This window comes from Lagopus muta, chromosome 4 (assembly GCF_023343835.1).
Source record: "Lagopus muta isolate bLagMut1 chromosome 4, bLagMut1 primary, whole genome shotgun sequence".
NCBI classification, from domain to species: domain Eukaryota; kingdom Metazoa; phylum Chordata; class Aves; order Galliformes; family Phasianidae; genus Lagopus; species Lagopus muta.
Window position 1 is genome coordinate 22,678,292 of NC_064436.1, and position 24,119 is coordinate 22,702,410.

General features: G+C 36.9%; 2 long non-coding RNA genes across 3 annotated transcripts; both read right to left on the minus strand.

The window, feature by feature from the left end:
• Window positions 1-5,074: 5,074 nt before the first annotated feature.
• LOC125692122 (uncharacterized) lies at window positions 5,075-14,207 on the minus strand. The gene is made up of 4 exons (XR_007376478.1): window positions 14,129-14,207; window positions 9,828-9,915; window positions 7,789-7,909; window positions 5,075-5,928 (listed from the first exon to the last, which is right to left on the minus strand). It is a non-coding gene; the product is annotated as an uncharacterized LOC125692122 (long non-coding RNA).
• A 5,603-nt stretch (window positions 14,208-19,810) lies between these two features.
• Window positions 19,811-22,709, minus strand: LOC125691940 (uncharacterized). Of its 2 annotated transcripts, none has more exons than XR_007376362.1 (3): window positions 22,491-22,709; window positions 21,141-21,235; window positions 19,811-20,917 (listed from the first exon to the last, which is right to left on the minus strand). It is a non-coding gene; the product is annotated as an uncharacterized LOC125691940 (long non-coding RNA). The 2 variants fall into 2 exon arrangements; XR_007376363.1 differs by lacking the exon at window positions 22,491-22,709 and adding an exon at window positions 22,225-22,407.
• Between the last annotated feature and the right edge of the window lie 1,410 nt (window positions 22,710-24,119).

The window sequence follows — 24,119 nt, forward strand, 5'->3', positions numbered from 1 at the left end:
TAAAGAATTTCCCCCTGATGTCCGACCTAAATCTCCCCTCCCTCAACTTAAAACCATTTCCCCTCATCCTACACATATCAACCCTTTCAAAGAGTTGATTCCCCTCCCCTCTGTAGGCTCCCTTTAGGTATTGAAAGGCTGCAATGAGGTCACCCTGCAGCCTTCTTTTCTCCAGGCTGAACAAGCCCAGCTCCCTCAGCCTGTCCTCATAGGGGAGGTGCTCCAGTCCCCTGATCATCCTAGTATTGAATACTCTTCTTGATAGAAGCCCCAAAGATACTTAATTTGCCATGAACATCTTTGTGTGTGTCAATCAGGTGGCCAGGCAGCTTTGCTGACTAGATGATAACAGAGCAGAGTCGCTCTCTATCCTCCACTGCACAGCCTAGTGCAATGCCATCCCTGTACTCACCTCTATTCTTCCCACCTCCTTTCTCTCATGGGGCAGAACAACACATTTGTTAGCTCTGTTTGATAGGAGGTATGGATCTCATGCCTTTTCCATTCTTTTCATTGCTGCCTAGTGGAAATGTAATACTTCACAGTTACTTCATGACACTTTGTGACTACAGATATACAAAAAGTTCACAAATATGTAAATACTCACAAACATTTTGAACAAGTTGATGTGGTGGAACTGACCACTGACTCAATCTTTTTTTAGATGTTTTCTGACTTCTTTTAAAAAAGAAAAAAATAAGTGAAGAAACAGAACAGGGGCAGAAGTTTTTGAAGAGAAGTGTTGTAGGTTTGATGACCCAGTGTATGTCGAGCAGCTAAGCTGTCAAACTTGTTGCCTAAGCTTTGCAAGAAATGAATTATGAAATATTTCTAATGAGGACAGTGAATCATTTTTGAGTACGGGGAACAGGCTTCACTCTCACAGAATTAGAAGCAGGGCATTATAATTTCCAGGAAAATGGAATGAGGACCAAACTGAATGAAATCTTGATTATGATTTCTGTCTGCTCAAAGAGGAGAAGCTAAAACCATGAATTCAGTACAGCTGTTCTATTAAGCTAGGATGAGAGGTAATTCTTGAGGATCATTTTTACTGATCTCAAATTAAAGCAGCATACAAGTCAGTTACCAAATCCCTGACAATTCCCTTACACCCACACCTTCGCTCTCTCTGATTAAAAATGTTGGCATAACATTGCCTCTGACCTCCAAGTCAGTATAAAAGATATAACAGATTGTCTCTTTTTCTATGTATACAGCCTCTATCAAAGCACTTATCTGTTCATAGTAATTATGGAAGTGCCATCTCCGGATGACATGCAGCCTCATTCATTTCACAGTAAGTCTGGTCTTTTTTACCTTCCAACTTTGTCTTAAAATGCGAGGTGTAATACAATTGGTTAACCTGTTTTGCAAAAGCGAGAATGAGTCCCTCTGATATCATTCATGCACATTTGTAAATGTTTTTTTCTTCTGGAGCTGCTTCTTTGTTTACTATTACTTATTCATAATTAGTGCCTTTTCACACATCTGTTATCTGAAAGGGACCTCAAAACAGGTTCTTTCTCTGACTTTAAGGTCCTTTTATACTGCCAAAGCAGAAAAAGGGGACCTTTAAGGTAAATTACAATAATCTTCTACCTCTATTTGCCATTCATCATTTGCTACTTATTTGTATTATGTGAGTCATCACGAAATGTATTGTTCCTTCTCAATGAATGAGGAATTAGAAGGTTTGAAGCCAGAGAATAACAAAGGTGTTGAGTGAAAAAAAGTGGTGGTGTTTTGTTGCTCACCCTAAATTGAAGATGGAAATTGGCAGGACTAAATCAGAAAGAGCTGCAGTGTAGCCCATGCAAGAGACTGAGATATTCTTTACACGAAGTACTGAAACAAAGGCATAAGGAAAACTGCACCCAATACTTAGAATAAATTAGAGATAGTTTTTGATATGAATTAGGTTAAAATAATTTGCCATCCTCAAATAATGAGGAATGAGAGAGTCCCATAATTACAATGGTTAGCAATCTATTCTATTCTTCTTCTCTCATACTCATATATTTTAAGTAAAAATCTGAAAATCTGGAACCAGAGGAAACACAGAAAGAGCTTATATTGAAGCAAGAGGAAGAAAGAAAGCTTCTTTCCCATTTCTTGCCCCGTCTGGAATGAAAATGAATCCTTATTTTTGAAATGACAATAAGCATACTGTCTAAAGAATATTTGAATACCTCTATAACTTTTATTATAGCAACTGAATCCAATTCTGGGCTCCTCAGTTCAAGAAAGATAGGTATCTTCTAGAGACAGTCCAGTAGAGGACCACAAAGATTATGAAGGGCCTGCAGTATTAACTGTATGAGAGAACTGGGGCTGTTCAGCCTGGGGAAAAGAAAGCTGAAATAGGATCTTATCAATGCTTACATATATCAAGAAGGCAGGAATCAAGAGGATGGGGCCAGGCTCTTTTCAGTGATGCCAAGCAACAGAACAGGGGGCAGTGGGCTCAAGTTGGAACACAAGAAATACCATACTAGCATGAGGAAGAACTTCTTCTCCACAGAGCTCCCTTCTCTGGAGATAATCAAGACCTGTCTGGACACCTATCTGCACGACCTATTATAGGGAACTTGCTTTAGCAGGGGGGTTGGACTCGTTGGTCTCCAGAGGTCCCTTCCAGTCTCTACAATTCTGTGAAATACAATCTGTTTCTTTTCTACTGGAATCAAGTTCATTAAGTAGAAATGGAAAAAAACAGAAAGCTAGGAGCTTAAACTTCAAATTGCCTCTTTCTACTAACAGATCTCACAAGCTACGTGGATTTTATATTTGTAAACTAAAAGGCATCAAAAAGATTTCCAATAAAAGTAGATGAGTAACAACTCCAAACATTAAGAACTCTGCTCTATTTTCTTTTGTTGGAAAGTAATTTCTGGATTAAGTTATACTCAAAGGACTTGAGATTTTATAAATAGCAGGGGAAGTTATTTTGAAGAGATACAATTTTCATGCATTCAGTACTTGCATATAACAATCTTACTTATAGAACCTTTATAGGATAAAGATAGTCTACTCTGCAATACATGTACTTGTGACAGTATGCTCTCTCCTGCCCCCAGCTTCCTCCTTCGACCTGGCTATTATGCCTATGGTCTTGCCCAGAACTGGTTCTACTACATTTTATAACTGTGAATCAAAAATTATGACTATGTATCAGTGTTGTGGTTTAACCCAGCAGGTAGTTGAAACTAAGACAGTCAGTCATCATATTATCAAAAACCATAACCAAGAAAACTATTCGAACTAAATGACAGTTTAGAAAGCTGACATTGTTTTATTGTAGAGCTGGGTGCATGAGTGATTTCTTATCCTAACATTCCCACCAAGAGAAAAAAGAACACTAATTACGTACATTAAAACAAAAGTATAGTTACATGATTTCTGAGAAGTGTCCTCCTATTTCCAGGGAATCTAATGCATATACAAACATATACTAATACATATCAGTGTATCAATACATATATTAATACAATGCTTCCGTGCAAGGTACTGAATTGTAGTACCTACTGGTATCACTCAGTTTGCCTGCATATATTGCTGTTATTTACAAACATTCTGCTTTCTCAGCACATATATTACACTCTTCTCTGGGTCACTTCTCTGGCCCACATGCTTGCTTTTATTGCCATGGGTACCACCCATGCCCATCTCACACACAAAGGGCCTGCCCTGACCTCATCCAAAGCACAGAGTGATGTATGCTCTGAACAGCAATCAAACTGCTAAGGTCTTCAGTATTAATCTTACTCCTTAAATAATGAGCATCCTTAGAGCCATCTCTAGTTCTAATAACAAGCCTGCATGTGATCCCCCCAGTTCCTTCTAAATACTGTGAAGCTTCAGAGACTATAAACACAGAGTGGGTCATCTGGAATAAATACTGAAAGTGACTTATTGAAAGAGGATAAATCTTCAGGGTAGAATGTGGTGGATGACAGTTCCCTAAGCATCATGACCTGCAACCTTCGCTGTCGACAAACACCAAAGGAGTGTGGTATGTTGACCCTAGTAAAAAGTAACATGGAGTATTGAGCAGGGTGAAGGCTCCATGGCAAAGCTCTGTGATCATCCCAAAGGGGTAGGGATTTGATACTACTGAAACTGATAAACCACCTTGCTTTCCTGAGCCAGCTATTTTATACCTTCTTTTGCAAAAGTAGGAATGTTTAGCTAGAGTCACTCAAACTCCACCTGAACGTAAGAAAACAGTACTAAGTACTGGAAGTACTAATATGCCTACTATTTTATGGTGTTGGCCCATGTTGTTGGAAGAAGATAGTAGTGGTACAACAGTAGAAGTTGAACCTTCCAGCCAATGTGCCAATATATTGTGTTGCCATGAGAGAGGTAGCAGCAGAAAGGCAATCTGACAGAATGGTCTTTGGTGTAGAAATGCATATGAAGCGAAGGTGTGTCACCAAATTCCTCCATGTTGAAAAAATGGCACCTATTGACATTCATCAACACTTGCTAAATGTTTAAAGAGATCAGACAGCAGATGTGAAGACTGTGAGGCAGTAGACAGTGCTCTTCCTGAATCACATTCTCACTAGTGCGGAAACATGGTTTTGCCATTAAGGAGTCAAAACAGCAGCCCATGGAGCAGCAACATGTCAATTCCCTATTGAAGAAAGTTCAAGATATAGCCCTCAACAGGTAAAGTGATGTCACTGGCTTTTAGGATTTAAAAGGGGCAGTCCATGTAGACTTCCTGGAACCCAGACAAACCACCAATTCTGACTGCTACATTGAATTGCTGACTAAGCTGAGCGCTTGAACTTCCAGAATCAGACCAGAGAATAAGACAACCTTCATCTTGCAACATATTAGCCCCAGACCCCATACCAGTTTGAAGACTATGGAGCACACTGCCAATCTTAGCTGTGCTTGTCCTACTGTCTCACTCCAATTTACAAGAGGGAGAGGAGGATTTTTTTTAACATATGTTTACCCAGCGTGAGATTAAGAAACAACAGTTCAAATGTTGGTCCAACCAGTTTATTATAAATCCTAATCAGGAAGACGGGGAAGGGAAGGAAGGCGATAGAAAAGATAGGAAAGAAACAAGAATCGCATAAAGCAGGGATAGTCACCATCAGGAAGATCCAGCAGCGGTTCCGTTGCACGATGTTTCAAAGGTCCGAGGCAAAAATAGCAGGTGGGAGAGCAGCAGCAGCGTGGCCAGCCTTGGGCAGCAAGCAGATAGCAGGAAGGAGTCCCAGAGCCAATCCAGGAGGAAGCAGCAAGACTCAGGTAGCAGACCCAGGAGAGTCCGTCAGCATGCAGGAATTCCGTAGAGAGGAATCTGATGGCAGACACCTTTGTTCTTCTTCAGCATTGTGATAGAGCACATAGCAAGTCCAGGAGGGAGAGAGGCAGGTTGTGAGGCTTCTCATGTCAGAAATCTCTTCTTCACGAGCAATCTGTTGCCAGAAAACCTCCCCTCATGGCTGCTGATCCCTCTTTTATCTTCCCTTTTTTTCCAGCCTACATGACATCCCTGGGTACTTGAGCAAGAGTCATGTGAGTACACCCTGAGATGGCCATCTTCATCGAGATAAACCCACACAAAAGACTGCTTCACAGGCATTAAACTGCAGCTTATCTCTCTCTCCGTGCTCCTGGCCTTGTCCATCTGTGTCCCTCGGACAAAGGATTTCTCAACCCTTGCCCAGAACTTGCCTGGACTTGTTCATCTGTGTCCCCAGCAAGCTTTGGGACAATGATGGAAAAGAATAAGCTCTTACACCTACCACACCCATCATACAGTCCATTGGATTTGGTACCTTCTGACTTCCTTCCACCTGTACAGATTGATGAAAGATGGACTAAATGGGCAACGTTTCCCCATCAACATCACTGTCATAGCAGCTGTGAACAATGGGCCATCACTGCTGGTGCAGATTTCTGTAAGCACAATATGCAGATTCTTGTTCGTCACTTGCAAAAACGTACAGCTAATGGTGTGACTATGTTGAAAAATAGCATTTTGTGGCTGAGAATTTGCTCTATCAACTAGTGTAATTGACTGTATCTGTTGTAGTCTTTATGAAAATAAATTGGAGGCATTACTTTTGAAGCAATCTACACATAAAAACAGCATACGAGAAGTATTTTAGGGGAAGATATCATCACAGACAAGTCAGAACCTTGGCTTCTGGGACAATCAGCAGCCTGAAACTCTCTTTCCATCCCATAGGAACATCTATTGCGTCAGCTTCACTCAGTTACATTGAGTGCTTTCCCTGGGAAACTTAGAATACTCTACAGATTTATTTCAAGATTTAATATGTTTGTGACTGGCCATATTATTCTCATTCTTTATTAATTTCACATGCTTTGCAGACAGTACATTTTCCACTGGCAAACAAAAACAAACCTAAAAAATTAACCTGCAAACTGTTACTTTAATGAACTGCACTATTCACTAATCTAGCCTTGAGATTCCCCTTGGGTGCAACCAAATTCCTTAAGAGTGATTTTGAGATCCCATTCAAATGCAACTGAACAAGTTGGTCAGGGCCCTATTTGTAAATCCATAATAATGATCACACATATATTGAATGCAGCTGGACTTACCACACCAAATTGAGCATCACTCAGAATCTCTCCTCAGATACCAGCTGGGTTGGGGACAGCTGAGCTCAAGTTGGAATATAAGGGAGTTTATTTTCTGCCAAGCTTCTGCCCTTTCCAAACAACAGTACTTTCATGGCAGACTCTGATAGAAGGCCTGCCACAATTGTATTGCTACAAAGTAGGTGGAAGGTACTGGTAACTGCCTAACTGCCTACATTCTTCATTTTCGAAATCATTACCATTAACTTTTTTTTTTTCTTTTTGCTGTTATCCTTTGAACGTAGCCAAAGTAATTCTAGAACCTGTGACGCACAGCAGCAATTTTTATAAGATTTTTAAAATAGAGATAGATTAAAATATTGCTTGAAACTTCACATTTATTTTAAAAAAAAAAACTTTAACAAAAGTGGATTGGGGGATGAAGTATGAAAATTATTCCTCGAGTGCACCATTCTTCTCTATTGTTTATACAGACTACTAGGAATGTCAGAAGTCAGACTAACAAAATGAGTAAACCTCATTTTGGAAGCAAGTGAAAACTGACATATGGACCTCTGGCACAAGGTCAAGAGAACAGTCATTTGTTGTCTTCAGACTAAAGGAGATCCCTTCTCTCTGCTGAAGAACAGGTCACGCTTCTGCTCAGTGTTCCTCTGCTGAAATGAACTAATTTTGCAGGTATGGGTGAAATAGCAATAAAATAATGAAAAGTATATACTCATCAAATGACACAGAAGCCCTTAGGCTACAGTCAGTTAAAATATCTGCCTGAAAAAAAAAAAAAAAAAAAAAAAGTGTTTGGAACTGAGATGCCACCTCCAAAGAATTAAAATTTCCTCTCTTCAAACTTTAACAAGCAGTAAGATCATTGCCCGCATCAGCTCAGATTTGCTGACAAACACTTTTTAGAGTTAAATTTGTTTTCTGTTCCTATAAGACATATATTTTTAAAACACAGTACTGCACATGAGCTATTTGGATACAGACGTATGTGTGTGTAAGATAGCTAGTTTCAGTGACACCACTCAAGCAGGGAAGAAACTTGGTACTCCTTACTGAAACGATTATTCTGAAAGGAATAATTGGTGCTCATTAAAAGCGTCAGGCTGACAATGCTGGAAAAAGATGTAAACACAGGCAGGAGCACTCTGAGCTTTACAAGTTTGTCTCAAGTGCCTCTGAGCTGACCTGGAAAGTCCTTCAGTCTCCATCCTTGGCCTGTCTCCTGAGACTGCCAGTTGGGGCACCAATTAGTGCCTACTTGGCAGTGCTTTCAAGTAACTTGCACATCTCTCCAGCAGGCTGTGAGCTGTGGTGGAAGAAAAGTGTTTAATAAGGATAGGAAGCTGAATGGGAAGAGAATGCGTCCTTTAAACTCGGCTCAGTTTGACCCACATGGGTACAATTATCACTTGTCAGTTATTACTGCCCCTACAGCTAATTACCAAAACAGGCATTTCCTTTTTAATTTTTTTTTTTTAATCCTTCCAGATTCTAGATTACAAACACTAGTGTTCAATTACTCCTACTTTGTCCACTTCTAGTACTGCAAACTTTCCTATGCCAAACAATGAAAAAAATAAAAAAGAGCACGAGTACACGAGTAACACCTTTTTTTTTTTTTTTTTTTTTTTTTTTTTAAATCTTGCACCATTTACTGCTCACCTCTAAACCTAACTTTTTTTCTGAAAGAGGACAAGATTTTTGTTGAAATTCAATTCAGTCACTCCTTCATTGCACAATTTAATTACTATTCACATGATTTAATAGTGACAGGACTCATAAAACTGATTTATTGTATTATTATTCTGTTGTGATTATGGAAGGTGTGGGTTATATTCATGAAGTCTGAAAATTTAAGATAAGTTTAAACATCAGCTCCTTTACTGAGTATGACAAATGTAGAGAGTTTTTGTTACAGCAGTGAAATTTCATTATATTTCCTACCTAAGTGTTTTTACACAGCCTCTGCTATCTTCCTATAATAATTTTATTTCTGGCCTGTTATTTACAGTATGGTATTCATGGGGTTAAAAAAAAAATCACTGCAAGACCTGTACATTCCACTCATGAGGAAAACATGATGAACATGAATTTGTAGAGTCTGACTGCCAACTTGTTGGCAGTCTCAATCAAGTTACAGCTGCACAGGTTTCCATGTTAAGTAATATGACCAGTAAGAATTCTATTGCAAACCATAGCTGAGATGCAGAAGATTTAATGAACATGGGGGAGGTTACCATGAGAGTAGGGTAAAACACAATTTTTAAGGAACTAGGGGAGAAGTTTCCATTACAGTTGTTATCCTGTAAATAAAGACAGGAGTTCGGAGGGCTGTCAGCTTCGCACACTTCATACTACAGAGTTCTGAAGTCAGTCCCAGAGATTATTTTATAAATGTCAGATAGGCAAAAGAAGCAAAACTGCCTTGTCCTGGTATAAATGAAGTGTTGCAGTGAACAAAATGTGAAAAAGTTTCAAATACGCACAAACTAAAAGTTTTCAAGAAGATATCAAGAAAAGACTAATTTCTAGGATAATTTTTGTTAGAAGAAGACTAAAAAGAGAAAATAGGTGTATAAGTAGGTACACATATAATAATACTAACCAGAACGTAGCAGAATTTTTACGATCTATTGAGTTTTCTAGACAGTATTCTACAGAAATGGAATTATTTAATAGTTAAGAAGGCATGCAGGGTCTGACTATCTACATGCAAGATCAGCGAAAATAGCAACAAACAAACAAAAAAATCTTAGTTGAAAAATACAAGCAAAAATTGTGGAAATTCTACAGTTTCTGTGTGCTGCTTTCTTTTTAGAGAGGTGGTGATGAACTCTATCTTGTAACAGCATGAGAGAGAGACTCTGCATCTCTTTGGACTCCAGAAACACAGATTACTAATCAGTTCCACCACTAATTTGCAATAGGGCTTCATAGTAATCACTTGCAATTACAGAAAGCATGAGAAGAAAGATGAGTATCAAGTCTACCAGTTCTTGCTTGTGCATTGCTGCAGTACAGAGCTGCCCACAGAAGATCTTTAATCCATTCTGAGGTCCATGCTTAATGGTTCCTATTGTGACATCATCCCTTCATGCACGAAGACTCCAGAGAGTGTTTCTCAAGCACTTCATGAAATTGATGATTTAGCAAGCATCCTGCAATCACCATAGCAAGTCTGTGATTTTTTAGTAACTGTGTTACTAAAGACAGCTGCAACTTACAGTTTCAATATCTTCTGTCATACTTCCACCTCCCTGTTTTCACCAAGCTCCTTGCAGCTGTCCAACAAATACAAAAGGATGCAGAATCCTTATGCAGAAGAACAAAAAACAGTTCTGAAGTGAGATACGATTGCTTTCTGAGTTGTTAAAAAGATAACTTAGGGTGAGGTAGGAAAACACTGAGGGAACTATTATATGACAGTAAATGACTTCACATCTAAGATGCTGTTTTCCTTAATAGTAACAAGTTTGTTTTGTACAAGAAAATAACTGAAGACTGATCACTAGAGATATTAGTTCTTCAATATTCCTATTAGAATTTCAGAAACTTTCATTCTGATTGGGATAGCTACGTTAGGCACACGAAGAGATACGGAGGATATTCACAGAGTTTAACTTCAGCCTAATAAGTTTAATTATATGGATAAATTAGGAATCACAGCCTGGTGGAGCTGCTCTCTGTGTCTCAGGGGATAACAAAAGCATTTAGTAGACCCCACATATACAGTCAATGGGATTTACATGTCAATTCTCTGTACTGGACAGCTTCATGCTAAAATCAGTGAGACTGCACACAGGTCCAGAGGCATACGTGTATTGGTCAGCATTCAAGACTAAAGCTTAGAGGTGAATTCCAGATTTAAACAGGCTTTATTCTGCTTGCAACTAGGAAAACCCAATGGAAAAAGTCTACCAGCAGATACAAGCTGTGCTCAGAAAAATCTGTACATCCTTTACTTGCAAGAGTATATTAGAGAGAAGAAGCTGTCTTTACCAATTTCTCTGGAAAACAATGCTTTAAATTATGAGAAAAATGAGACAATACACAGAAGTAATTAACAATAAAAGGAAAAGAGAAGATTGAAGTGTTATGTGAAGCCACTCTGGCTAGTTATACAGCCAGTTTGACTGTACTGAGATAAATATAGAGAGTAGCACCTTTGTGAGTTAGGACTTTCAGTGGATCCCTAAGGCAGCTGACTAAGACAGCTCAGCACCCTGAGACATTGTAAATTTCCAGATTAAACAAATGGTATATTTTATTTGAAAGAGGATATTCTCATACTACTTTTTAATATTCAAATCCTAGCACCACTTCGGGACCACGTGGAGAGGAACAATTGCCACTGGGAGGCTTATCCCTGCCAAGAGCACGCAGGGCAGGGCTGCGAATAGAGCCAGGGTGAGAACACAGCAGTCAGCAACAGAAGCACAAGGCATCCTGATTGTAACCTGAGAAAAGCGATCTTTGCGGCATTCAGAAGTTAACAGACTAGGGCTATTGATTTACATGCACTTTAACACTCACTTTGGCCCTGGTTTGTACTGCCTGTGCCAATTTCCACAAAGAGTTGCATTTTCAAAGAGAATTCAGTCCTGCTTTACCTCATCATCTGAGTGCAAAGTGTCATATGTAAGCAGATAGATAAATTAGTTTTTGAACATCTGGATGGTTTTAGGCACGAGTTTCATCACTGGTGTAATAAGACAGTAGTGCTCATCCCATTAAATGTACTCTGGTAGTCTGGGTTTTCACATGACCTATAGCAGACATTGTGTCTTCTGCTGACTTCGCCTAAGGCTTTTTTTTTTTTTTTTTTAAATAAAAAACAAAAACTTTCCACTCAGCAAATATCAACGAACTCCTCGGTGTTTTGGTTTGGTCAGAAAACACAGCATATTATCATGGGCATAAGCCTAAAATAATGCAACAAGCTCCCTGGTAAGATGTGATAATTTATGACCAACAACAGGCCAGCAATATCTGTACAATTTCAAGATTACAGCTGGATTCCATCTGACCCATACAGAGCTCACTCACACAAAGTCTGTATCCACCTACTAAATATTAAGCTGGCAAAGCTTGACTCAGGCTGTGATTGAATGATGCAGCCAACTCATCTTTAAGGCAGCTGGTATTAAACCAAAAACACCGCAGCCACATACCACCAATTACTTCTCCCTTCCTATCAACTTTATGTTGGCTGTACAAAACCATTTTGCCATATTGTTCAAAACTTTAGTTACACGCTGGCAGGCTGACAAGACTTGTGCTTTCCCATAGCCAACACAAACTAGATATGTAAGCATAAAAACAACACACAATATTTCATGCCCCTGTCTAATCTGATAATACTATTTTGTACTCATTTCTGTAATGATCCATATTTCTGATGCTGGACCATCTACTAGTACCCCGTTTAGTATTTGAGAACATAGTACTCTACCTCACTGTCAGGGTGAGATTTTCAGAAGCTTGATACCTACTGCAGGACTAGGAGGGTAAAGTTAGTTAAACACTTACTACTAAAATCACTGCAGACAACTTCTGAAAAGTCTGTTTTCACTTCTTAATATACTGGATTCAATTATTAGTAATAGAACTCTATGCAGTTTTGGAGAGCTGAGTTACCCAGACATTGGACAGAAGCATCTAGACGTCTCAAAACTAACTTCACAGCAACCAGAACGGGAGTGTAAAAAGGTCCGAGATGAGAAGAAGTAAGCTCTTGCAAAAGGTTGTGTCTCAAACCCTGCTCATCTGAAGGGGTTGCTTCATTTCATATCACCATTCTCAGCGCAGCCCTGTACTTTCTTCTAGAGGTTAGCACCTAACTGTAGTGCAAATGATCTTAATCTCTCTCAAGGTGACTAACAAGCTCTCATTGTCTTTCTTGTTTGCAACGCTTGAGTTGTTTGTGGACAACCTCAAGGAACACTAAACGCAGATATTCCACTGTCTGAGAAGATTCAGATCACACTTCTAAGGGAAATCACAACACAGGCTATCCTGGCACAAAGGAGAGGCGTTCAGATAGTTTCGATTTTTTTCGGAAGAGAATAGAAAGCCTTCTGTGCAGGGCAGGGTGGGAACTGCTTGAGCAGAAAGCAAATACCACTGTTTGTATAAAGACATCACTAAGAATGAAAGTCTCAAGTTGTGCTACAGTTGTGTTTACAATTTTTGCATTTGTGTCTCATCTGATTAGTACCAAACATTCCCTGAAAAAAGAAATCAACTGCCCAGATGCTTTAAAGTGTGCTCCAAATGTTGTTTTTTTTTTTTTTTTCCATCTCTGTTCTCAGTTTAAGTCTGTCATCAGAGTTTGTAAGGACTCATTCTGTTTCTATTTCATTTCCTGTACTCTTATTACTTTTTTCATGTAATCTCTTAACACACATATTGGTGATTAATCTGTAAGCATTCGCTTTGTGAAAAAAAGTGCAATGAAGAACTTCAGTCTCTTCACAGAAATTAAGGTTAATTTTGCTTAGTTTTCTTTAACCACATGTGAGAATCTCTCACAATTTTTCATATTTCCAGTTGTTGTCAGATACAGCTAAACTCATGAGTTCAAACTGAATAATAACAAAGCCTATCATGCAACGTGCAAGAATTAAGGATTTGTCTTCTTGGAACATTTCCCAGTAGACAAAGTAAAATCCTAGATTTCTCACCTGCCATCAAGAAGTCAGGATCTCACTTATCCCCTAGCATTAACTCCTTTGTCTTTGGCCCTAGTTTCTGAGCATGCCATAAAAATAACTAAGATAGAACATCTTTCAAACTATACTCATCTTTGGAAGATTAAAAGAGAGATAAGAATGCATATACATCAGCTAAAGTAACTGGACAATCTTCTCAGATGATTACATTACTAAAAGTTGTCATTAGTGTGTCTACATTAGCATTTTCAATACTTCTCGGAGAGTATCACAGCATGTATAGCCTGAAAACTTCTCATTCTCAGTGCTTTAATTTGAGCTGTGGAGTTGCCATGGAGCATATGAACTTGATTCCTTTCTGGAAAAATCTAAGTATGAGATGTACACCAAAAAGCGTCATTTTTGTGCTCCAATTTCCAATGGAAATCCAGTCAGTAGGACTAAGAGCAAGTGTTTAACAACACTCTTCTGAAACCAAATCTAATGCAAAACATACAGCATAGACACTAGGAGAAGAACACCAGCTCTTTTAACACCCCTACCATAATGCATTACTTCATAGAGAAAACTCCTTATAAACACTTTATAAAATAAGAACCTCCTCTGACCAAAACAGAGAATCAACATAGTAAGCTAACTTGAATGCAGAAAACATATGGGATAAGAGTGTAATTTTCAACAGTTTTCCAAAAACATTTCCAGAAATTCTTAAGTTTCATTCAAACAAATATCAGGTTTTATAGCTGTTCTGCTCACAATGGAGCAAACTTGCTACTAACATGTTTTTGGCAATACCAGGCAAAGCATTCACAGGTAGGCCAATAGTCACACACACAAAAAAGATTTGAACTCACCCAGCTAGAAAAGATGCTCTCATGCTATGCAGCACCGCTCAGAAAGCAACCCAGATCCCAGAAGCATTTTCCCTCTCTTGGCTGGCCCTTATAGAAGCCCAAGAAGGCTTCCTCCCAACCCCTTTCAACCCCTCTAGTCACCTGGGGAGCACAGGTGCAAACAATTTGCCTGTGCTCCCTGAGTCAGCCACACTCCTTCACCAGATGCTCAATCACCTGCCTAAGCTGGGACCTAAGAGTTCACCTACAACAGCCTTAGGTGGTGAAGTACTGCTTTTATACAGTATCTAAAAATGAAAGTCCTGTCAAAGCAGATGCCTCTACATTATTTCAGTCATGAAGAAACAATACAGTTATTCTTCTCAAGATAATTAATGTCTCATTAGAGTGTATGCAGTTATCCCACAAAATACATTGCTAGAACACTTGCTAGAAGGAGCCTTGAAGACATTTTCTTTAACGATAAACGAATTATGTAATCAGTAGTAGGAATTTAGTTAGTTAGGTAGTTCATATTAGCAAAGCATATACTTCAGGGAACAGTTCATCTCTAGAGAGGCTAGAATACTTAACCTCTATGTGGACTGATACACAACTCCATGGATTTTGTTTTTCTTTTTGTAGTGAAGCAAAGGTTGTAGGCTGGCTTACCTTTTTTTTCATAGCAAAAGTTGTTGCCTGAAATCAGAGATAAGATGATGGAGCTGACTGAGAAATAAGGCGTTGAAACATTAAGACTTTAATACAAAATAGTTTTTTTATCCTCTGAAACATTATTCCATTTCCTAAACCATTATCTGCTACCTTCTGAGTTGCTTATGTAGACAAATTACTATCAGCTAGATACATTATACATTTTTAAATTTCAACTGGGCAGTTAAATACCCTTTTAACTGGAGAGTGTACTATGGCTTTCTTTAAGGACTCAATTGGCTTCACAGCATATAGCTAATAAGCCATCTAAAACTATATCAGTGAAAAGAGCTCATTGTGATATGTTTTATTCTATCTGTGAAGGACTCTTTAAAAGCTCTGATCAGTATCTCAGTACTATCCATGAACAAAAAGAGACATTGACATCAGTAAAGTATTCAGTTGAAATATCAGAGAGAAAAAGACTTGTTAATGTATGGGTTTCTCAAGGAGATGACAACTGCTTGAAGAAGCAAAAAAAAATTACATCAAGAGAAGACAAACAGCTGTTTAAGTCCAAATAGATGGCACAAATAAATAAATAGAAAAATAAAGGTTCTTTTTAGCCTAGTTTCTACAATAGGCAAGTGCACTTCTAACTTCTTTCCTCTTAGTATACTCACTAGTTAATGAAGGAACTATCTCATAATTGTCATGAACTTACCACTTGTAACAACAAACAAAACCTGATCAGATACTTTGTGTTTGATGTTCTTGCTCCACTACTCTTCCTGCTATAGCAAGCAACTCTCTCTGATAAGTTGGCGTTGGGAATTACACTTTTCAGTTAGGAGTATGCAAGAAAAACTATTTATTTCTCATCAAATACTGAAGGTAATTTAGGATCCCTAGATAAGAGAGGAATTTCTGTAACCCCTCTAGAAAAATTCCATGTTTGTAGAAACAACTAAATAAGAATCACCGAATTTCCAGTCTTCTTGCACAGATAATTCACTGTGAAAAAAAACTGTTAAAGAGAAATGTCCCTCCAGATAGGTAATTATATACTGGAATATATACAAAGGCCTGCTATGATGTTTTTAAGAGATAACAATAGCCATTAAGTTTGAATGTGAATTCAATTTATAATTTGAAGTATCTGAACTCATTCTATTTCTTGTTGATCAAGTGACCAAGTACCCAATGCTTTTGAGAGTTTCTTATTTATTTCTTGTTGAGAATGTTGATGGTATGCAATTCAAGTACCCAAGGTCATGAGAGTGCCCTTTTTGCTGACTTATCCATTCATTACGAGAAAATAATTAAAGGGTTAAGCTGAGTTTGTGCGGATCATTAGCGACACCCAGTGACTTTTTAGGTGATCACAGGTGTACGATTCCAATCCAGAGCACCACTGTAGTAGAGAGATCCAAACTGAAGAGGACGTTAACTAGCTGCCTACCTGCCTACCTTTCTTGTCCGGGTTGATCTCTCACTCTGTAATTAATTAATTAATTAATTAATTAATTAAAAATTAATCATCTACTCTGCAACACTGTTATACTTATGTGCATAATTTTCTGGGATGGAACCCAGTTCTTCCAAGTGTGCCTGGTCAGTCACCTCAACACAAGCAAAAATGGAAAGGAAAACAAAAAAACAAAAAAAAAAGAAAAAAAAAAAAAAAAAAAGAAAGAAAAAGAAAGTCTTCAAAACTATCTCTATGATTCCAGTGTTCTAAATGACAGTGTAAATAGATGGTGAACTGGAATACCAGCACTGAAGTATGGATAGTTTCTATTTTGTTACTTCATAAGATTTTATTCAGTCAAAACTATGCCTTTTGGTCATAAACAATGAGACCTCATTCCAATTTTAGACTTAATTTAAAATTAACATCTGCCACAACAGGATCTATGTGATTTTTTTGTTTTGTTTGCTTAGTCTTAGATATAAAACAGTTACACTGCCATTTATTTGTCCTTCTTAATTTCTGTTTCAACCTCATTCTATACGTACTGCCCTGTCTTTGTTTCTGCATGTAGTTCTTACACAGTGTGAGGTTTCCATTTGCAACCAGTCTTCTCTAAACTGAATATCCTTCACCACTACTCATAAGTCATGCCTTCTAGGATTTTTATAATCTTTGTTGCTTTCCTTTGGACACATTCTAATATTTTTATGTTCTTCTTATGTTGTGGAAATGAAAGCTGAACAAAATACTGAAGGGTTAATTTTGTTCAAACTTCAGATTAGGATTCTTCTTGTCTAACCAGTGGTCTGCACAGCAACAACCAAGATATAACATGCACAAAGTGAAACAGAAAACGTGTCCATTTCACCTAACCTCTGAATTAAAACCACATTTTGTTGTCCCCTCAATTCCTGAAAAAGCAAACAAAACAAACACCTTTGTACTACAAATATTTCCCCAGTAATTTCTCTAAATCATCATGACTAAATATCTAACCATCAATCCAGTGTTAAGCAGCATAAAAAAATGAAGAAGTTTGAGTTACGACATAGAAAATACTGTTTGCCCCATACCTATTGTTTGAATCTTACCTGGATTTAATTATGTAAGGCCACATACATCAAAGCATAATCATTTTAACTAACCAAGATATTTTGTAATAAAACCAGATGCCAAAATGTTAATCTGGCCAGCAGCCAATGAAATGCAAAATATTAGTATCATTTTAATGTGTAAACAATGATACTTATTCAAAACTAGATCATAAAACAATGTATTTCTAATACAACCATGAAATAATTTGTTTTCTTTTCATGTAAGAACTACCCCAGGCTCTGGGCTCTACAACTCAATTTAAAATACATGTCATAAACAGAAATACAGGGTAACAAATGGAATGGTATTATACTGATCAGATGAATACTTATTCTTGTGACACGACTGTTGTTTTTTACTAATTATTTCATGCTGCCTGGCAACACAAAAAATGAGTTTGCACCCTTGCTTACAACACCAATTCGACATGCACAGATTCAGTCTATTAAAAAATATTATAATGCTGATAATTCTTCATCAACATTACAGTGTCTATCTCATATATATAACAAGAAAAAGAAAAAAGATTAAATTTCTACAGTAAATCAGAAGACTAGAATATCTACTAACACAGACTAAACATAGAATGATAGAATGATAGAAAATAATTCTATATTTGTGCCAAAGTGTATAATAATTTTATTTAATGTGCAGACATAACATTTTATTTTTATTAGCAATGACTATCAAGATAAAAGTAAGATTGAAAAAAACTAAAGTGTTAAGGGTGACAGTAAAAACATTAACACAGCTTTTAAAGTATTAACCAGATCTACTTTGAACCTTAGGTCTAGAAATTGAATAAGACATACAAATTCATCAGCAAAGCAGAATAGTGTGAAGAAAAGGAATACATGTAGATCATTAAAACGAGGCATACATTTTTAAACATTTGCTGTTGGGCATTTGTATTATATCTCTCAAGTTCTCCTAAATATTTGCTCAGAATTGTTTCTAAAAACTAAACAACCATCACCAGTTCTGAATGAGAAAAAAACAAAATTTCTTATGTAAAATAGATGGCACGACTTCAAATCACAACTGGAAACACTCTCAAAGACTTCCAAGGGATAAAACAGCATCAGACGAGAGAACCTCAGGGATAGTTTACAAAGATGTCTGTTCTTCAATCGCTCTTTAACTTCAGTAAAGTAAAATTTTGTGACTTCAGCCAAATGCAAAATACCTCTCATCTTAACAAAAGCAAGGCAAAATTCCCTTTTGTATCCTTTTTTTAATTTTCTTTTTCTCTTTTTAACACTAAGTGAGATTTTAATTTTTTTTTGCTATAATAAAAGCAATTCAAAATATGCACTTAGTTGAAATTCTCTGTAAGAATGGAACGTTAGTCACAAAACCAGCTTCTTTAACCGTAAGTAAACTTAATTACTGTCTTCTACATTCTCCCTGATAATTGTCAAAATCTACACCAAAGTTTCAAAAACTCTTCTGAAAAAAAAAAAGTGATCTTTTTTGTTTATTCACTCATTTTCCAGGAAAATACGAAATATTTTGCTACTGCCAATAAGATAAGTAAAATCACAGGACTTCTGTTTGTCCCTTACTCCGATCTCCTTCATAGCACAGTCTATCCACGTTGCACAGATTCTTTCATCTGTTGCAAATATTCATACTTACTAAAATCCAGTTTGTGTCTTTCTTATTGAGTTCATTAAAGTTACACTGTACAAGTGACCCTCTTTGTGATGAAAATTGAAGTTGTACTCCCTGGGCTTGATTTACCGTATTTCCCTAGTTTCATGTCATCATATTCTATCTATAAAGTCCTTTGAGAAAAAAGAGGGCAGAATCTGCCGCCAAGAAAAGGAAAAACAATCTCTAATTTGTATCCTATGCCTGACCCTTCTGCTGAGACGTGCATTCATCTTCATTTATAGTCCAGCTTACTATACTGTAGTTTGACATCTTAGTGTCTGAGGCCACAGTGCAGTTTACTGTAATGCCAAAGTGGAAGTGAAAGAGGAAAAAGTATCATTTTATCACCAGGTGGAAAGATGAGCAGAATGCAGTTTGACGGAGTGCTTAATATGTGTGCTGCAGAATATTGTAAAAATGGCAGATCTGTTTCTTAATATAATGATCATCTTGTACGTACTCTCTACTTTTCAAAGGCAGGCCTCAGGTTAGATTCTACCATGTTGTTCACAAAAAAAAAAAAAAAAAAAAAAAAGAATGATAGCTAACTTTTAAATCAAATTCATCATCCTTTTAGTATAAGAAAGGAAAATGAATCTAGTCCTTAATTAATTAGTCATTAAATTATCAAAAATATTCAGAAAGATGTTAATTGGTGAGTTGACACCTACAGCAAGGATCATGTAGTACTGATGCCTTCTTTCATTGTTATTCTTTCGACTCTTTTTTTTTTTTTTTACCTCTTTTTCAATTTCATTCTTCACTTTATAAGCAACTTATCTAGCTTCCCTATTTCCTTTGTAATATTTAGGGGAGAAGGTGAAAGTTCAACCCAATTTCTGGGTGATTATTATTTCTTGATAAAAGGTATTCTTTGGTACATAATAGAATAACCCAGACAGAGCCAATTATCTGTCTCACACTGAATAAGAAAATCTTCCATTTTGCTCAAGTTTTACACACTGAATGTTAATCCTATTGCTTTTTGAAAATCTAGTTAAAATTCTTTTATATATATATAAATACAATTGGTTCACCAGCCCTACATTCCACTTGCTTCTCAGTCATGGGGTGACAGAACTTTGATGTATTAGGAATTAAGTATTTAACAGAGAGAAGGGATGGAAGAGAAAGGAGTACAGAGGCACAAATATCAATTTAGCATCTAACTTGCTTCACATTCATTGAAGGTTAGGTATTTGCTAACACTTCTACCACTGAATTTTCATTCTGGAGGACTGCAGTTGTTGAAATATATCTTGGTAAACAGGGTGTAGAAAGAGTCACTAACCATAGGCTGAAACCAAATCTTTCTTAAGCCAAAATAAAGCCCACACGAGACAAAAATTCATTTGTGCTTCTTATAAATATTTTTACAAAAATTTTTGGAATTTGCTGAAGTCAAAATACATAAAAGTATGCCTCACCCATAACTGCAAGGAAATGCAAGTTTTCATTAAAAATACTGAATTATATTCACGAATTTCACAGTTTTCTACTGCAGATACAAAAAATGGAAACAAATGCAGCTCTAAGAGTTCATCTTATTATCTCAATGAATGTCCTTTTATTTTATTTTTACTTTACAAGCAAACAGACAAAATATCAGAAAGATTTAATCACCCTTTCTGTCTATAAATCAGAAAGCCAACTTGTATCTATCAGGGATTAATTTTTCATGTTTCCTGTTATTCAGAAAAGGAGAAAATATTCTTGATCTATTCTTCTTAATGAGGAAAATCAAACACAGACTTTCAAAAGCATTAAGGCATCTGGGTGTCACTGGAATCAAAGAGAATTAAACACTCTTGGTTTTTCTTCTGAAGATTTGCATTTACATCCATTTTGACTTATTACCACAGGGACAGTTGTACTATGGTGCAATTCTTCGTGGAAGATGCCATTTCATTTCTGCTCACAGTCCTGAAGATCTGCACTGACAAAAAAAAAAACCAAACCAAAACAAAAAAAAACAAAAAAAACAAAAAAACAAAAAAACAGTGGGTATAACTGACTAAAATGTGGAAAGCACAACACTGGAATTAGTATTCTCAAATGGGAAAGTAACTGGCTTTAATAGTCATTAAGATATGTGAAGTTTCTCTGTGGAAATAAGCCATCTCAGCTTCACTTTCAGCAAAAAAAATTACTCACCAGATAATGCAGTCATTCAGAATGCACTGAGGTAATGTTGGTTCAAAATGTTCTGAGCAGACCAAAAAGAAAAAAGAGATAATGTTCTGATAACTCTGAAAAAGAAAAACAAAAGCACTGAATTATTTCAGTGCTAATACTCCTTCGATTATAAAAAGGAAAACAGCATCAATACAGGCAAGTTAAAGATGAGCTGATGGTTGGCATTTCTGCAGCCACGTCAAGAGGAGTTTATGGGAGTCTCCCCATTGGCATAACAACACCATAAGAAATACCTAAAATCTTAGTTTTTGCACAGATGTGCAGGGTTTTCGGTAGCAACACTCTTATTTGGGTATGCTCAGTAGAAAAAGCCAATAGATAGAACAGAAGCTCTTCTCAGATACATATCAGCCAGCAAAGTTAGTTTACTACATCTGGGGAAAAATGTTTCACCCTTTAATGAGCTGTGGCAAATTATTTCCAGAATAGCTGGGGAACTCTACAAAATATTCTGAGAACACACTATCACTTCTCATAACAGATAAAGCCCAAAAGGCACTGTTTAGTCAGAGATATTAACTATTAAACATAATTTAAGAATTCATAGAACCATCTGAAATCATATACATAGGCCTAGAATTTAAGGAAATGAGAGTAGCAGCAGGAGTGAAAATATTGAACTTGTCCTAAGAGATGCTGTGTTATGAGTAATACCACACAATTGCACTGATTCTTTTCCTTTGTGAAAGAAAACAGATGTTTTAAATCTGGTGTCTTCATATGCAGGCAGGCTATTATGCTCTGTAAATAGGTTTAAAATGTCCTAACATTTCTGAGGCTTTCTTATTTCTTGCTCATTTACCTCACTTCAGATTGCTTTCTTACTTTCCCCCCTTCCCATTAAATTATTCAAGAACTCCTGTTTATAAAGGTCACAGTCATAAAAATCAGGGAATGGGAGCACTAGCATGTGATTCTAGGCACCAATGAGGCAGCACGCAAAGTGGATTGTGAAGGACTCATAAAAAGTAAGGCCAGGAGGAACCATTTAGATCATCTAATCTGATCTCTGGTATGTGACAAGTCATTACATCTCACTTACATAGCCTAGTAGTAAGCTCTGAGTCAGGAATTGAGAATGCTTCAGCTTCTGCTAAAAACAGAAACATTATCTCTTTGGTAACCAACAGCAGGCAGGAGCCAGCCAGGCAAACTAGTTGCTAGTACTCCCTATGAAGGGGATCCTATGCTTCATGGAATTAATTCCATTTCTCATTAAACAGGATTCAGGGAGGCCTACAACTTGGAGAAGACAGCCCTTTCCTCAAGCTCCTTCCTGGCTCAGATAAAGAAGCAATCAGACCCTACCACTGTCTTAGAGCTCAGATGAAGGGGTTGCAACAAGCAGAAACACCTGAAGAAAGGCTCACTGGGCTGCATTATATGATTTGTTGCTTCCAGATCCCAGCTGAGTCAAATTAATATAAATACTGCTTAATTAAGCCACATCTTTTTCCTTAAGAAAACAAACAAACAAACAAAAAACTACAACAAAAGTTCCTTTTGTGTGCCAAGGACAACAGATGTGTTCAGCCAGTGCTTACCCTTATGTCCTCATTATTTTCCTTGGTAGTTTTGTTCTGGTCATTAATTATTATTTTCAATGCATCATTGAAAATAAAAGTAAAACAGAAAAAAATGACTTCAACTTCTTTGAATGTATCTTGCTTCAACTTTCTGCCACAGGTTCTTATGATTTATCCCACATGTGAAAAAGTCCTTTAATATCCAGTGGTACTGCAGGATATTCAGGCTACCTTCCATCTTACTTTTTTGCAGTCTTAAATAGTTGCTGCTATTTTGTAAAATATTTGGACAAATGTTTGTGACTCTGTTTTGTACCCTCATCAGGTTTAAAAATGTGCCCTAAATCTGTGTGGATCAGTGTATCACTGATTTCACTAGCATTGAACAGGCAAAATCCGTGCTGCTCTTCCTAACATGCACCCACACACCCAAGGGCAAAGCAAAGCCTTAGGCCAAAGCCTGGTTTATTTGGTTTGGTTGTTCTTTCAGCAGAGACATGTACAAAAACTGCAGTTGTTGTATACAGGACTGCCATATCCCATTCTATAGATTTAATTCTCTTATTTTTTTGTTTGTATGCAAAACTTTTCATTTTTCTGGTTTAATTCACTGGTCTGTATCAGTGTACGATAGACCAGTCCTCACCTTTTAAGCACACGAGCAATTTTGACATCCTCCATTTTTTCTATCAAACAAAAGTAGATATATAATTTACTGAGAAGCCATTGAGAAACTTGGAATGCAATACCAAAAGCCTGCAGAAACTCAGTGAGCAAACCCTTCTTTAATAATAGTTTTCCAGTTATGGGTGTTATTTTTTTGATCAGCACGTTAATGAATTTTTGATTTAGCTACATGTTTCTCACTGATATCTCACAGCATTAATCTTTTTGTCAGCATTTCAGTTACTAAATACATTAAAATTATATATTCATACATTAATGCCTCATTCATACACACTAAATGCCTTAATAATAATTCAGCTATGTGGTTACCTTCTTTTGGGGAAATTTTTAAAAGGTTTGTTTGACAAGACTTATTTACTGTAAAGCCACATTGAATAGCATTAATTATATTCCTGAACATTACTTGCAGTAAACAGCCAGTGAACAATCCATCAAATAAAATATGTTTGCACACTGTATTTGGCCTCTGTGAAGAGAAGTCTATAGGCGTGTTTCCACTGATTCTGTGGACTTTAGACAGGCTTTTATCAAACACTTCAAAATAGCATGCATATTAATTTCAAAAAGCAGTCCATCCACTAACAACTCACAAACAGTTATCAGAATAGATCTGGTAGAAATCTTATTTGCTACTATTGATTCATGCACATTTAGAGGAATATATATCTATAAAGAGTACTAAAATAGCAGAGTTAACGCTATTTCAAGGTCTTTCCTTTTCACT